Source organism: Bos taurus, chromosome 28 (assembly GCF_002263795.3).
Source record: "Bos taurus isolate L1 Dominette 01449 registration number 42190680 breed Hereford chromosome 28, ARS-UCD2.0, whole genome shotgun sequence".
In the NCBI taxonomy this organism is placed as follows: domain Eukaryota; kingdom Metazoa; phylum Chordata; class Mammalia; order Artiodactyla; family Bovidae; genus Bos; species Bos taurus.
The window spans coordinates 14,793,967-14,806,895 of record NC_037355.1 but is presented as its reverse complement, the minus strand read 5'-3'; the positions used below and the strand labels follow the sequence as shown (position 1 = coordinate 14,806,895).

General features: G+C 36.2%; 1 protein-coding gene across 7 annotated transcripts in view; it reads right to left on the bottom strand.

The window, feature by feature from the left end:
* Positions 1-12,929, bottom strand: part of PHYHIPL (phytanoyl-CoA 2-hydroxylase interacting protein like) — a 101,930-nt gene that overhangs the window by 82,662 nt on the left and 6,339 nt on the right. The window contains exon 1 of one of the 7 annotated variants that reach the window (XM_005226292.5): positions 8,123-8,205. The gene's annotated coding sequence lies outside the window, so the exon portion shown is untranslated. 7 annotated transcript variants of the gene reach the window in all.

Here is a 12,929-nt window from a genome sequence, read left to right as displayed (position 1 = left end):
TATTCCTCAAAATTTAAAATAGAAGTACCATATAATCTGGTAATTTCATTTCTGAGAATTTATCTGAAGGAAGAAAAACCACTAATTCCGTCCTTAGCCTGGCAGGCTCTCTGTCCATGGAATTTTCCAGGCAAGAATACTGGGGTGGGTTGCCATTTCCTTCTCCAGGGGATCCTCCTGACCCAGGGATCAAACCCAGGTCTTCTGCATTGTAGGCAGGTTCTTTACCATCTGAGCCACCAGCAAAGCCCCAGAAAGATATAAGCATCACCATGTTCACTACAGCATTATTTATGATATCCAAGACATGGAAACAACATAAATGCCCATCAGTGGATGAGTGGATAAAGAAAATATGGTGTGTATACACACACAAATAATATTCACCAATAAAGAATGAAATCTTGCCATCTGCCTCAGCATAGATGGATTGTGAGGATATTATGCTTAGTGAAGTAGATCTGCCAGAGAACAACAAATGCTGTATCTTACTTTTATGTGGAATCTAAAAAGAAAAAAAGGAAACAAACAAATGGCCTGAAGTTAACAATATTCTATTGCATATTTGACAGTAGCCAGATCTTGAAAATTCTCATCAAGAAAGTTCTTACCAACCAAGTATGGTGATGGATGTTAACTGGACTTATTTTGTGATCATTTTGCAATATATACAAATGCCAAATCATTACACTGCATACCTGAAACTAATATAATGTTATGTCAATTTTATACCTCTATAAAATATATTTACGGGATGTTTTTAATGATAAAGTATTTAATTCTGCGATGTAATCATAATATCCACCTTTGAACACTGGGTGGATTTATACAGATAAACCTTGTTGTATAAAGCAAGATACGTAAAAACAGAATATAATAAAAATTCATTCTTATGAATTGATTTTGATCTTGTATCCCTATAAGAACTGCTGAGTGTGTACTCATAAGTGCTATTATTTCTTCATAAATTATATACACATGCTGTTGTACTAATATACAGTCATCCCTTGGTACCCGAAGGGGATTCGTTCCAGGACCTACTGCAGATACCAAAATCCACAGATGCTGAGATCCCTCTGTATCTGAGGTTTCACACCTGGGAATTCAACCAACTAAGGATGGTACAGAACTGTAGTATTTACTGGAAAAAATCTGTGTATAAGTGGACCTGTGCATTTCAAGCCTGAGTTGTTTAGGGGTCAACTGTATCCCATGGATGGAGGAGCCTGGTAGGCTGCAGTCCATGGGGTCGCTAGGAGTCGGACACGACTGAGTGACTTCACTTTCACTTTTCACTTTCATGCATTGGAGAAGGAAATGGCAACCCACTCCAGTGTTCTTGCCTGGAGAATCCCAGGGACGGGGGAGTCTGGTGGGCTGCTGTCTATGGGGTTGCACAGAGTCAGACACGACTGAAGCGACTTAGCAGCAGCAGCAGCAGTACTACAAATATTACAGATTATGGACAAAATAGAAATTTAAAATAACAAAACACATATTTTAAAATTATTACTAAAATAATAATATGAGTATGTGTTCTTAATATTTTGATAATTTTGGTCTAACATTTTGTGATATAGCAATTCAAATGATAATCTATAAACTTGATTTAATTATATACCTGGTTTTAAGGGCTGTCACATTTGCAAAATATATCACATGGAGAAAGTGCATCAAAATGGAGAAAGTGCATCGGTAGGTATCTAATTGAATATTATATTTTAATTTTTCAATTCCATACACCAATCATGCGTAACAGTACAGTTGATAGTTTTATATACCAACTATCAGTCTATATAGAAAAGATTAATCAAACATTTCTTCTATTAGATATTACTATTAGAATAGAACTTCTATTACTTTATTCCATGGCCCCATTAATTATCTTAAATGACCTCTGAGGTTCCTACACAAAACACTCATAGCATTTACACAACAGTTTTGAAAGTCTTTACAATGTAGAAACAAAGCACTTAACTTCCCCATAAAACGTAGCAGAGTATAACAGAAAAACAAAAGTAAGCCATTTGCAGACCCTTAGTGATAATACAGGACAATTAGAGTCATTTTAAAAGCAACTAAAGTAAATTCTGACCCATGGTAAATTATGATACTTTATACTGTTGGTATAATAATATTAGTCTATAAAAATTTTGCAAAACTACTTTTCAATTTAGCAAAAGCTATTCTGGGTAGAACTCCTTTCTGCTTTCTCACATCATCATACTTATCGTTCTTAGGTGTCATTTTTTACTTAAAAACAATGTTTTTGACATTTCACAAAAGTTCCGTGTGCTCAGAGAAAAAAATTTAACACATGTTGATAGAAATGCTGGCAAAAGAGCTTTGTAAACTCATAAGTAAATGATACAAATGCAGCACTCTAGAGTGTTTTTAAAACTTAATTGTCAGCCCAGTAACAATTAGACTATCTTGATATGGTTTATATATATGTATATATACATAAATGAAGCTAAAAATGTTAAATCTCTGTATTTTCAAAGTCTATTATTTATAACACTTTGCCTCAAAAAATTTCAGAAATCATTTAAGAAAGCACAGTTTAACATAATTTAGCTACATTTCACTGCCATTTGCCTTTCTGTCAAATTTTTCAGAAGGAAACTATTAAGAACACTAGAGAAATGACAGAGAGCACTGTGGTGGCTGATTAGTGTTTTTTCAGCTATCTGCAAAGAACACAAATCAAATATAAAAAAGACTATGTCTTATTCAGAGCAGTATTCAATACATACAAAGTAAATATTAAATTTAATAGAAGTCTAAAAAATGTTGGAAATATATGTTCAGTATGAAAGTTTTAGGAATAGCTTCAGTATAAAGATTTTAGCTTTCGTAGGTTCAAGTGTCATTATTTGCCTGCTGAGTTCCAACAGTTTATTTTATACATTGTAGACTGTTACCATGAAGGAAAAATCAGTCCACTGTATTTCCACAGTAAGCACAGTTCAGTTCACTCAGTTGTGTCCAACTCAGCTGGGTCAGACCCCAGGGACTGCAGCATGCCAGGCCTCCCTGTCCATCACCAACTCCCAGAGCCTACTCAAACTCATGTCCATTGAGTCGGTGATGCCATCCAACCATCTCATCCTCTGTTGTCCCCTTCTCCTCCTGCCCTCAATCTTTCCCAGCATCAGGGTCTCTTCCACTGAGTCAGTTCTTCACATCAGGTGGCCAGAGTATTGGAGTTGCAGCTTCAGCACCAGAACTTCCAGGGAATATTCAGGACTGATTTCCTTTAGGATGGATTGGCTGGATTTCCTTGTGGTGCAAGGGACTCTCAAGAGTCTTCTCCAATACTACAGTTCAAAAGTATCAATTCTTTGGCACTCAGCTTTCTTTACAGTCCAACTCTCACATCCATACATGACTACAGGAAAAACCATAGCTTTGACTATACAGACCTTTGTTGGCAATGTATTATCTCTGCTTCTTAATATACTGTCTACGTTGGTCATAACTTTTCTTCCAAGGAGCAAACGTCTTTTACTTTCATGGCTGTAGTCACCATCTGCAGTGATTTTGGAGACCAAAAAAAAAAAAAAAGTCTGTCACTGTTTCCACTGTTTCCCCATCTATTTGCCATGAGTGATGGGACTAGATGACATGATCTTAGTTTTGTGAATGTTGAGTTTTAAGCCAACTTTTTCACTTTCCTCTTTCCCTTTCATCAAGGGGCTCTTCGCTTTCTGCCATAAGTATGATGTCATCTGCTTATCTGAGGTTATTGATATTTCTCCCGGTAATCTAGATTTTAGCTTGTGATTCATCCAGCCCAGCATTTCTCATGATGTACTCTGCATATAAGTTAAATAAGTAGGGTGTCAATATACAGCCTTGACATACTTGACGTACTCCTTTCCTGATTCAGAATCATTCTGTTGTTCCATGTCCAGTTCTAACCACTGCTTCTTGACCTGCATACAGTTTTCTCAAGAGGCAGGTCAGGTGGTCTAGTACTCCCATCTCTTTCAGAATTTTCCAGTCTGTTGTGATCCACACAGTGAAAGGCTTTGGCATAGTTAATAAAGCAGAAGTAGCTCTGTTTCTGGAACTCTCTTGCTTTTTCAATGATCCAACAGATGTTGGCAATTTCTCTGGTTCCTGTGCCTTTTCTAAATCCAGGTTGAACATTTGGAAGTTCACAGTTCACATACTGTTGAAGCCTAGCTTGGAGAATTTTGAGAATCACTTTGCTAGCATGTGAGATAAGTGCAATTGTGTGGTAGTTTGAGCATTCTTTGGCATTGCTTTTCTTTGGGACTGGAAGGAAAACTAATATTTTGCAGTCCTTTCGCAGTCAGCCACTGCTGAGTTTTCCAAATTTGCTAGCATATTGAGTTAAGCACTTTCACAGCATCATCTTTTAGGATTTGAACTAGCTCAACTGGAATTCCATCACCTCCACTAGCTTTGTTCATAGTGAAGCTTCCTAATGTCCACTTAACTTTGTATTCCAGGATCTCTGGCTCTAGGTGAGTGATCACACCATCATGGTTATCTGGGTTATTAAGCTCTGTTTTGTATAGTTCTTCTGTGTATTCTTGCCACCTCTTCTTAATATCTTCTGCTTCTGTTAGGTCCATGCCATTTCTGTCTTTTACTGTGCCCATCTTTGCATGAAATGTTCCCTTGGTATCTCTAATTTTCTTAAAGAGATCTCTAGTCTTTCCCATTCTATTGTTTTCCTCTATCTCTTTGCACTGATCACTGAGGAAGGCTTTCTTATCTCGCCTTGTTATTCTTTAGAAGTCTGCATTCAAAAGGGTGTATCTTTCCTTTTCTCCTTTGCCTTTCACTTCTCTTCTTTGCATAGCTATTTGTAAGGCCTCCTCAGACAACCATTTTGCCTTTATGTATTTCTTTTTCTTGAGGATGGTCTTGAATAATGCCTCCTGTACAATGTCACAAATCTGTCTATAGTTCTTCAGGCACTTTGTCTATCAGATCTAATTCCTTGAATCTATTTCTCACTTCCGCATAATCATAAGGGATTTGATTTAGGTCATACCTGAATGGTCTAGTCGTTTTCCTACTTTTTTCAATTTAAGTCTGAATTTGGCAATAAGGAGTTCATGACCTGAGCCACAGTCAGGTCCTGGTCTTGTTTTTGCTGACTGTATAGAGCTTCTCCATCTTTGGTTGCAAAGAATATAATAAATCTGGTTTTTGAATTGATCATCTGGTGATGTCCACATGTATAGTCTTCTCTTGTGTTGTGGAAGAGGGTGTTTGCTATGACCAGTGTGTTCTCTTGGCAAAACTCTATTAGCCTTTGCCCTGCTTCATTCTGTACTCCAAGGCCAAATTTGCCTGTTACTCCAGGTGTTTCTTGACTTCCTACTTTTGCATTCCAGTCCCCTATAATGAAAAGGACATCTTTTTTGGGTGTTAGTTCTAAAAGATCTTGTAGGTCTTCATAGAACTGTTCAACTTCAGCTTCTTTAGCATTATTTGTCTGGGCATAGACTTGGATTACTGCACTACTGAATGGTTTGCCTTGGAAACAAACAGAGATCATTCTGTCATTTTTGTGATTGCATCCAAGTACTGCATTTTGGACTCTTTTGTTGACTATGATGGATATTCTATTTCTTCTAAGGGATTCTTGCCCACAGTAGTAGATATAATGGCCATCTGAGTTAAATTCACCCATTCCAGTCTATTTTAGTTCTCTGATTGCTAAAATGTTGATGTTCACTCTTGCTAACTCCTGTTTGACCAATTCCAATTTGCCTTGATTGTGACTGTGAGGTGACACTCCACGTCCAAGGGCACAGAAGCCCCAGCAAGACATGAGGCACTGGAGCGGTAGCTGCGTGGTGCTGGAGCAACTTTGAGGAGGTACCCCACCTCCAAGGGCCAAGGGGAAGCCCCAGCAAGACGATAGGAGGGGCAAAATCACGTTAACAATCAAACTCCATACCCGCCAGAGACCTTCAGAGGGCTCAAACATACCTTGTGTGCACCAGGACCCAGACGCCATAGAGACTGAGACAGAACTGTGTTTGAGAGTCTTCTGAGGAGGTACGGGTCAGCAGTGGACTGATGCAGGGGCAGGGGCTCTGGGTGCAGTAGACCTGGGTATGGCATAAGCCCTCTTGGAGGAGGTCGCCATTAACTCCAACATAGAGCTGCCAGAACTTACACAGGACTGGGGAAACAGACTCTTGGAGGGTGCAAACAGAACCTTGTGCCCACCAGGACCCAGGAGAAAGGAGCAGTGACCCCACAGGAAACTGACCCACATTTGCCCATGAGTGTCCAGGGGTCTCTGGCAGAGGCATGGGTCAGTGGTGGCCTGCTGCAGGGCTGGGAGCACTGAGTGTAGCAATGTGTGCATGGGACCTTTCAAAGTAGATTATCTTCATTACCTCCACCATAGTTTGGCCTCAGGTCAAATAACAAGGAACAGAACAGAAACAACAACAGAAAACTGGATTAAAGATTTACTGAGCATGGCCCATCAACAGAAAACTGGATTAAAGATTTACTGAGCATGGCCCTGCCCATCAGAACAAGGTTTCCCCCTCAGTCAGTCTCTCCCATCAGGAAACTTCCATAAGCTTCTTATCCTTCTCCATCAGAAGGCAGACAGACTGAAAACCACAATCACAGAAATCTAACCAATCTGATGAAACTATGAGCCATGCTGTGTAGGGCCACCCAAGATGGACAGGTCATGGCAGAGAGTTCTGACAAAATGTGGTCCACTGGAGAAGGGAATGGCAAGCCACTTCAGTATTCTTGCTTTGAGAACCCCATGAACAGTATGAAAAGGCAAAAAGATTGGACACTGAAAGATGAACTCCCCAGGTTGGTATGTGCCCAATATGCTACTGGAGATCAGTGGAGAAATAACTCCAGAAAGAATGAGGAGATGAAGCCAAAGCAAAAACACATGGCTGTGGATGTGACTGGTGATGAAAGTAAAGTCTGGTGCTGTAAAGAGCAGTATTGCATAGGAACCTGGAATGTTAGGTCCATGAATCAAGGCAAATAGGAAGTGGTCAAACAGGAGATGGCAAGAGTGAACATTAACATTTTACGAATCAGTGAACTAAAATGGACTGGAATGGGTGAATTTAACTCAAAAGTAAGCACAGAAAATCATATACTTAACTCTCTTTCCAGGTGATATAAGGGAAAGAAATCTATCAAGTATAGAGCTTAGGTCAATTGTTTTCTTTTATGTTAACTGCCCCAAATAACAACTCCCCAAATTATATAAAATTTATATATATAAAATATATAAAATTCAATGCTCATTTTAGACACCACAAAAAATTATGCCAACATTAGAATTTACTTGCTCTAATAAGCAGTTCAACAACTCAGTATGATTCTAAAGGACTGACTAGAAGATGAAGTAAAAAACATTTGATAGGGGCTTCCCAAGTAGCACAGTGGTAAAGAATTTGTCTGCCAATGCAGGAGACATGACCTCGATCCCTGGGTTGGGAAGATCTCCTGGAGTGGGAAATGGCAACTCACTCTAGCATTTTGTCTGGAAAACTCCATGGACAGAGGGGCCTGGAAGGCTACAGTCCATAGGGTCACAAAGAGTCAGACACGACTGAGAGACCGAGCACAGTACACAGGAAAGGAGAAAGAGAAGCAGTAGAAAAACAGCTTGAAAATGACTATCAAATTCCATCTTTATCCTCAGACACACTCCAATAAGGCAGAGATATTTCTAAGAGCTTCCTGGATATTTCCACAGAGGTATTCCATAAATATCTGAAACCTAAGTTGTTCGGAAGACTTTAATAGCTTGCTAATATTCTGATACCAAGACTTCTGCACACTCACTCCAACAATTACTACTTTATTTACTGGCATCAAAATGTACCCAATCTAGTAAATTTAGCCATCAACAACAATTCCTTTTCATATCTCACACTTTCAGTTCAATCACAAAATCAACAGACTTTACTTCAAAAATGTTCAATTCCACTCTAAATTTTCATCTTCCTTTTCTAAATAATACTTTTATCTATAATTGCCCCATAAGTGGTGAGATTCCTGAGCTCAGTACTCCAGTTCATTCCTCAAATGGTTGTATGTATTAAAACCAAACATGTAAATAACTTTTCCTTACCTAAGGACTTCTTTGGTTATGCTGCCTACAGCAGTGGTTCTCCAAGTGTGGTATCTGACTCAACAACATCAGCATCACCTGGAAACTTGTTAGAAATGCAAATTCTTGGGCTCCACCCCAGAACTATTAAATCAGAAACTCAGGGGTGGAGGGAGCAGCCTGCTTCACCAAGTCCTCCTGGTAACAAATGCTGAGATCCAATGATTTAAATTGTTTCTGATATATGGTTTTATATTTTTTAGTAAAGGTGATTAAGAGGTTCAGCAAACACTATCATTTAAGTTTCTTCTGAATAATTTTGAACTATTTTAAAAACTGAGTTAAAAAAGCATATATTAAATTGTGCTGAATTATGAGATTTGGGGTAAACATCAAAATAAAACTTGGCCTGCTACTTCAGTACACAAAATGGCATAATGTATAAAAAGGTTGTGGCTCTGATCATATTTCATGTTTGTTTTCTATTCAACAAGTATACCCTCAAGTAAAATTTTGCAAACATTATGGGTTTGCAAGCAGTGTTCAATTAGTTGCAGGCATGGCTCAGGTGCATCTATTTGTCCCTTCAGCTCATGAGAACAAGTTAAATAGAAGGGCTTATGAATTTTGTGTATTTCTTTACACATGTGATAGAGTTACTCTAAGTTTGGGTTATAGTTCTACTTTTTCCAGTATAGGTTATAAAAAATAATTACCTATAAAACTAGAAGTGGGTCCCTCGTTAAAAGCAGGAATCTTACATAGGTGTTAACATGGATATATTGAGACCGATTTCACTCAAGACATCTCAAAGCCTTCCTATTAATTAGTAACAGTTGCTCTTTCAGCTAACATTTGGGAGCTCTCAAAGCTAAAACACTGTACCAAAGTTCAATGACAGTCATCTGTCAGTAGAATTTACATTGCAGTGGCAAATTTTAAAAAGGTTTGCAAATAAAGCTATCCTCCACTTTCCCAAGACTTCGCTTTATGTCACTTCACTTTTACAAAATATCTACACTAGTACCTGTTTTTCCAGCCACAAAAAATCCAAAGAGAATTTTCCCTCTACAAGAGGAGGCAAAAAATCAAAAACAGCCTTCAGTGTTTGTTTGGCAGGGAGCCACTACTGAGGCAGTGTGCACCCCAAGCAGGAAGAGCTGCACCTCCAAGTTCCTTTCCTGAGAACTACACTCCACATAACAGCATCAAGTCCCAGAGCTCTGAACTGTGTCTGTGAGCATCTATGCTTTATCTGGGTTTATTTTGTGCATACATTAGCAATATGTGTCCCAAGTTAACTGCTTCTTCATTTTATACCGTTTTGGCTTACAAAAGCTTTCAGAAGAAAGCTCTGCTTTTGCATACCAAGGGGAAACCTGTAATGATACAGTCTTTAACAAGTTCCACAATTTTGAAGGAAAAAAAAAGTGTATATGAAATTATTATAAATCTAGGAATTAAAATGTGCTCAGAATAAAGTCACCATATTACCTATGAACAACAGCATACATGATTGGACAAAAGTCTTATTAAATCCTATGTAACAGTATGACAAATATGTTAAATTAGTAAACTGTTATAAAAAACTCAAATAAATAGTGGTACATGTCTAAAAATGCAGAAAATACAAAATTATTCATCACATATGCTTGATTAATTCAAATGTTGAAATTATGTAAAATCTTTCCAATTTAACTGCATTAGAATTTGAATGTGGCAGATCTCTGCATTTATTTTTGTAGAAGTTTCTCAAATAGGTCAATTCAAGGATGCTAAACCAACATACAAACAACAAGAAAATTTTAATGTTTAAATCAGTTTTTAACACATCATCAACTAAACTGTAAGAATTGTTGAGACAACTCTATTAAAGGAAGTAGATAAAAATTTTAAAATCTCATTAGTGGTAGCTCCTATAAAAGCTTTTGCCAGCGTTCATTAAGTACTAACTGTTCACTAGTAAGGATTGGATACTAACTTATTTCAAAACAGTTTTGCCTAATCACACATAGATTATCATTTAAATTGATGGGTTTTTCTTTTTTTTCCTGGGTTAACTGTATTGTTACAGATAGAAAATTTCAAAATTCGTTTTCTTCATACCAAACTTAAATAGATGTCCTGAAGCAAAATATAAATACTTCAAAAGAAACAAGAAATACTTTAGTCATTAAAAAGTTTTTATACAAATATCTTTCAAATATAAATAATAGGCACACTAATATGATTATATAGCATTGTAACAAGTTGAAAAACCTCAATCTGACAAAAGTCACAAATGTTACCAAGCTTATAGATACATATAAAGTATCAATAATGAAACTGATCCTTACAGTTGAGTCCTCATTCAAGTAATTAAGCTCTTCTGAAATTTTTAAGAGATCAGCAAAAAAATGTGAGCATTTAAAAAATGTTATCAATGAATATTTCAGAATATTACAAGATACATTATTTTCACACTGAACAATGACAAAATGAACTGACAGATGAGTCAATTCTATTACCTCCCTCCAAAAGGACTTACACTTTGAGTTGAGGGGAAAAAAAAAAAAAACTTACTATTTCTCTAAAGTCTGAATCAATTTATTTAAAGAGTATTCTGAGAAGAGAAAATGAATTAAGAACATTATCATTTGCCACTACTTATCTGTATGAACCAGAATTTCCTAGACACAATGCAATAAAAATAAAATTCAGAAATAAAGTGGATATTCAGGCTGATATAAAGTAACAACTTTCAAGTAAACTGCTAATTTTAATTTCTAACTATATCCATTGATCAATTGACTTTATTTGAAATACTAGGTATGTTTTTAATTTCAGGATAAGTGTATACTAATAAAATGCTACTTTTACTTATTAAGAATTCTCTAAAATGTGGTGGTTTTGCTTTAAAAGGTTCTCTACAAATTACAAAGTTTGGAGTCTACTAGTATGATTTCAAACTAGATAAATACAAACTATAGATCATGGCATAATCTATTAACAGCTCTCCCTAACTAGCTTTTAGTTTATTTTCTCATAAGGAATATCTCTTTTTTAGCAATACTAAGTGCTATGTATTCCTAGGACATATATGGTTTTATGCCTTTATATATGCACTTATCTTGCCAGAAATGCCCTTATTCTGCTTCTTCAAATTTTTAAATTTTAATACCCACAAAATATGTTGCTTCCTTCTGTGAAGTCATCTGAGAGACTCAAGACAGAATTAACCACTTTTTCTTCTGTACTATTATATACTTATCACGTATTTATCTATTTAAATGTATCATCTCCCTAACTGCCAGTAAATTCTTTAAATGCAGGAGCCAAATTACACATTCTTGGATCCTTTTTCCAATTCTTAACAGAGATCCTAAACTTGTAATACATGTATAAACAGTAACAATACAAGGCAAGTAAAAAAACAAAAGGAAACAAAGTGAGAATATTAACTGGTTAAGTTCAGTACCTAAAAATTAAGCTTTCAATAGGATAGAATGTCACCGTCCTCTAGCTATTGTGCTCAAAGTGTGGTTTGCAAACTATTTATCAATTTGTGATGAGATAAATATAAAAATTAGGATTAAGCATTTGGAAACTTGTATATGAATTTGACAGTAAATTTTATGTCTGTTGAATCTTTTTGGATCTTTTAAATTTCATTTTTCTAATAATTCATTTTTATTCTATTTTTATAATGTATCAGACAGTCTTAGGTTAAACACTGAAAAAAAATACAGACAGACTGAGAAGTAGTATGTGAGATTATGGAAACAGAAAGACGAGTAAGACCTTGAGTCATTTTCAATAAGAATTTGGTTTAGAAGGAAGAATATGATGCACACATAAATGTTTGTAATATGTATCAATATAAATGTATTTCTCAAAGTTCATATCATCATGTTTGATTCTTTAAAACATTTATTAATGAGATTGTGATGCAGAACTAGTATTTCTTTCTAAAGTTATTTATATGATGCCTAGATTTCAAATTAAAACTAGGGCTTGTTTCCTATTATTGCCTGGTAAGGTTTTTAAGCTTTCCACAGAACTCTGCCTGACCAGCATAATCTAAAGCCCTGGTAATCTATAACAGCAAAATATTATGGTTTTTTTTTTCCAGAAACTCTTTCAATATTTTTATTCCAATCAAGAGATATTAATTTATTTTCTTAGCCCTCTACATTAAGAGTTGGCAAGCCTTTTGTGTAAAGGACTAGATAATAAGTATTTTAAGGTTTGTGGAGTATGTGGTCTGTTGCCACAGCTACACAACTCTGATGTTTTAGCAAGAAGGCCGCCACAGACAATATATAAACAAATAAGCATGGCTTTATTCCAATAAAATTTTATTTAAAAAACTGGCAGCAGGTTTTCAGATTTGGCCCAAGGATTGTAACTTGCTGATCCCTGTTCTACATCACAGATATAACTCGAAAATGCAATCACGAGGAACATATCACATACTTGATGCTCAAAAATAGTCTGTCATTTTTCTTTGCATTTATCATCAGCTTTAAAACTGTTAAAGACTAGGAGATTTACCAACATTCAGGCTTAGAGAAGGTAAGGCAGTATTTTTCCAGAAAAATCATGGTAAGCATATTGAAAAATATTTTGTGCCTTGTCTTTACTGGCATACATTGAGGGAAATTATAAGCTTTTCTTACTATTATTAGATAACAACACTCGCATAGGCTATAGAAAACAAAAAGATCTATTTACAGTAGTTTCCACAAACACTTCAAGTAACAGGACGTATGCAAAAATCCCACAACCCTTTACAATGAACCACAAACTTGGTCCAAGTAGTCAAAACATCATAAACAAACTAACCACA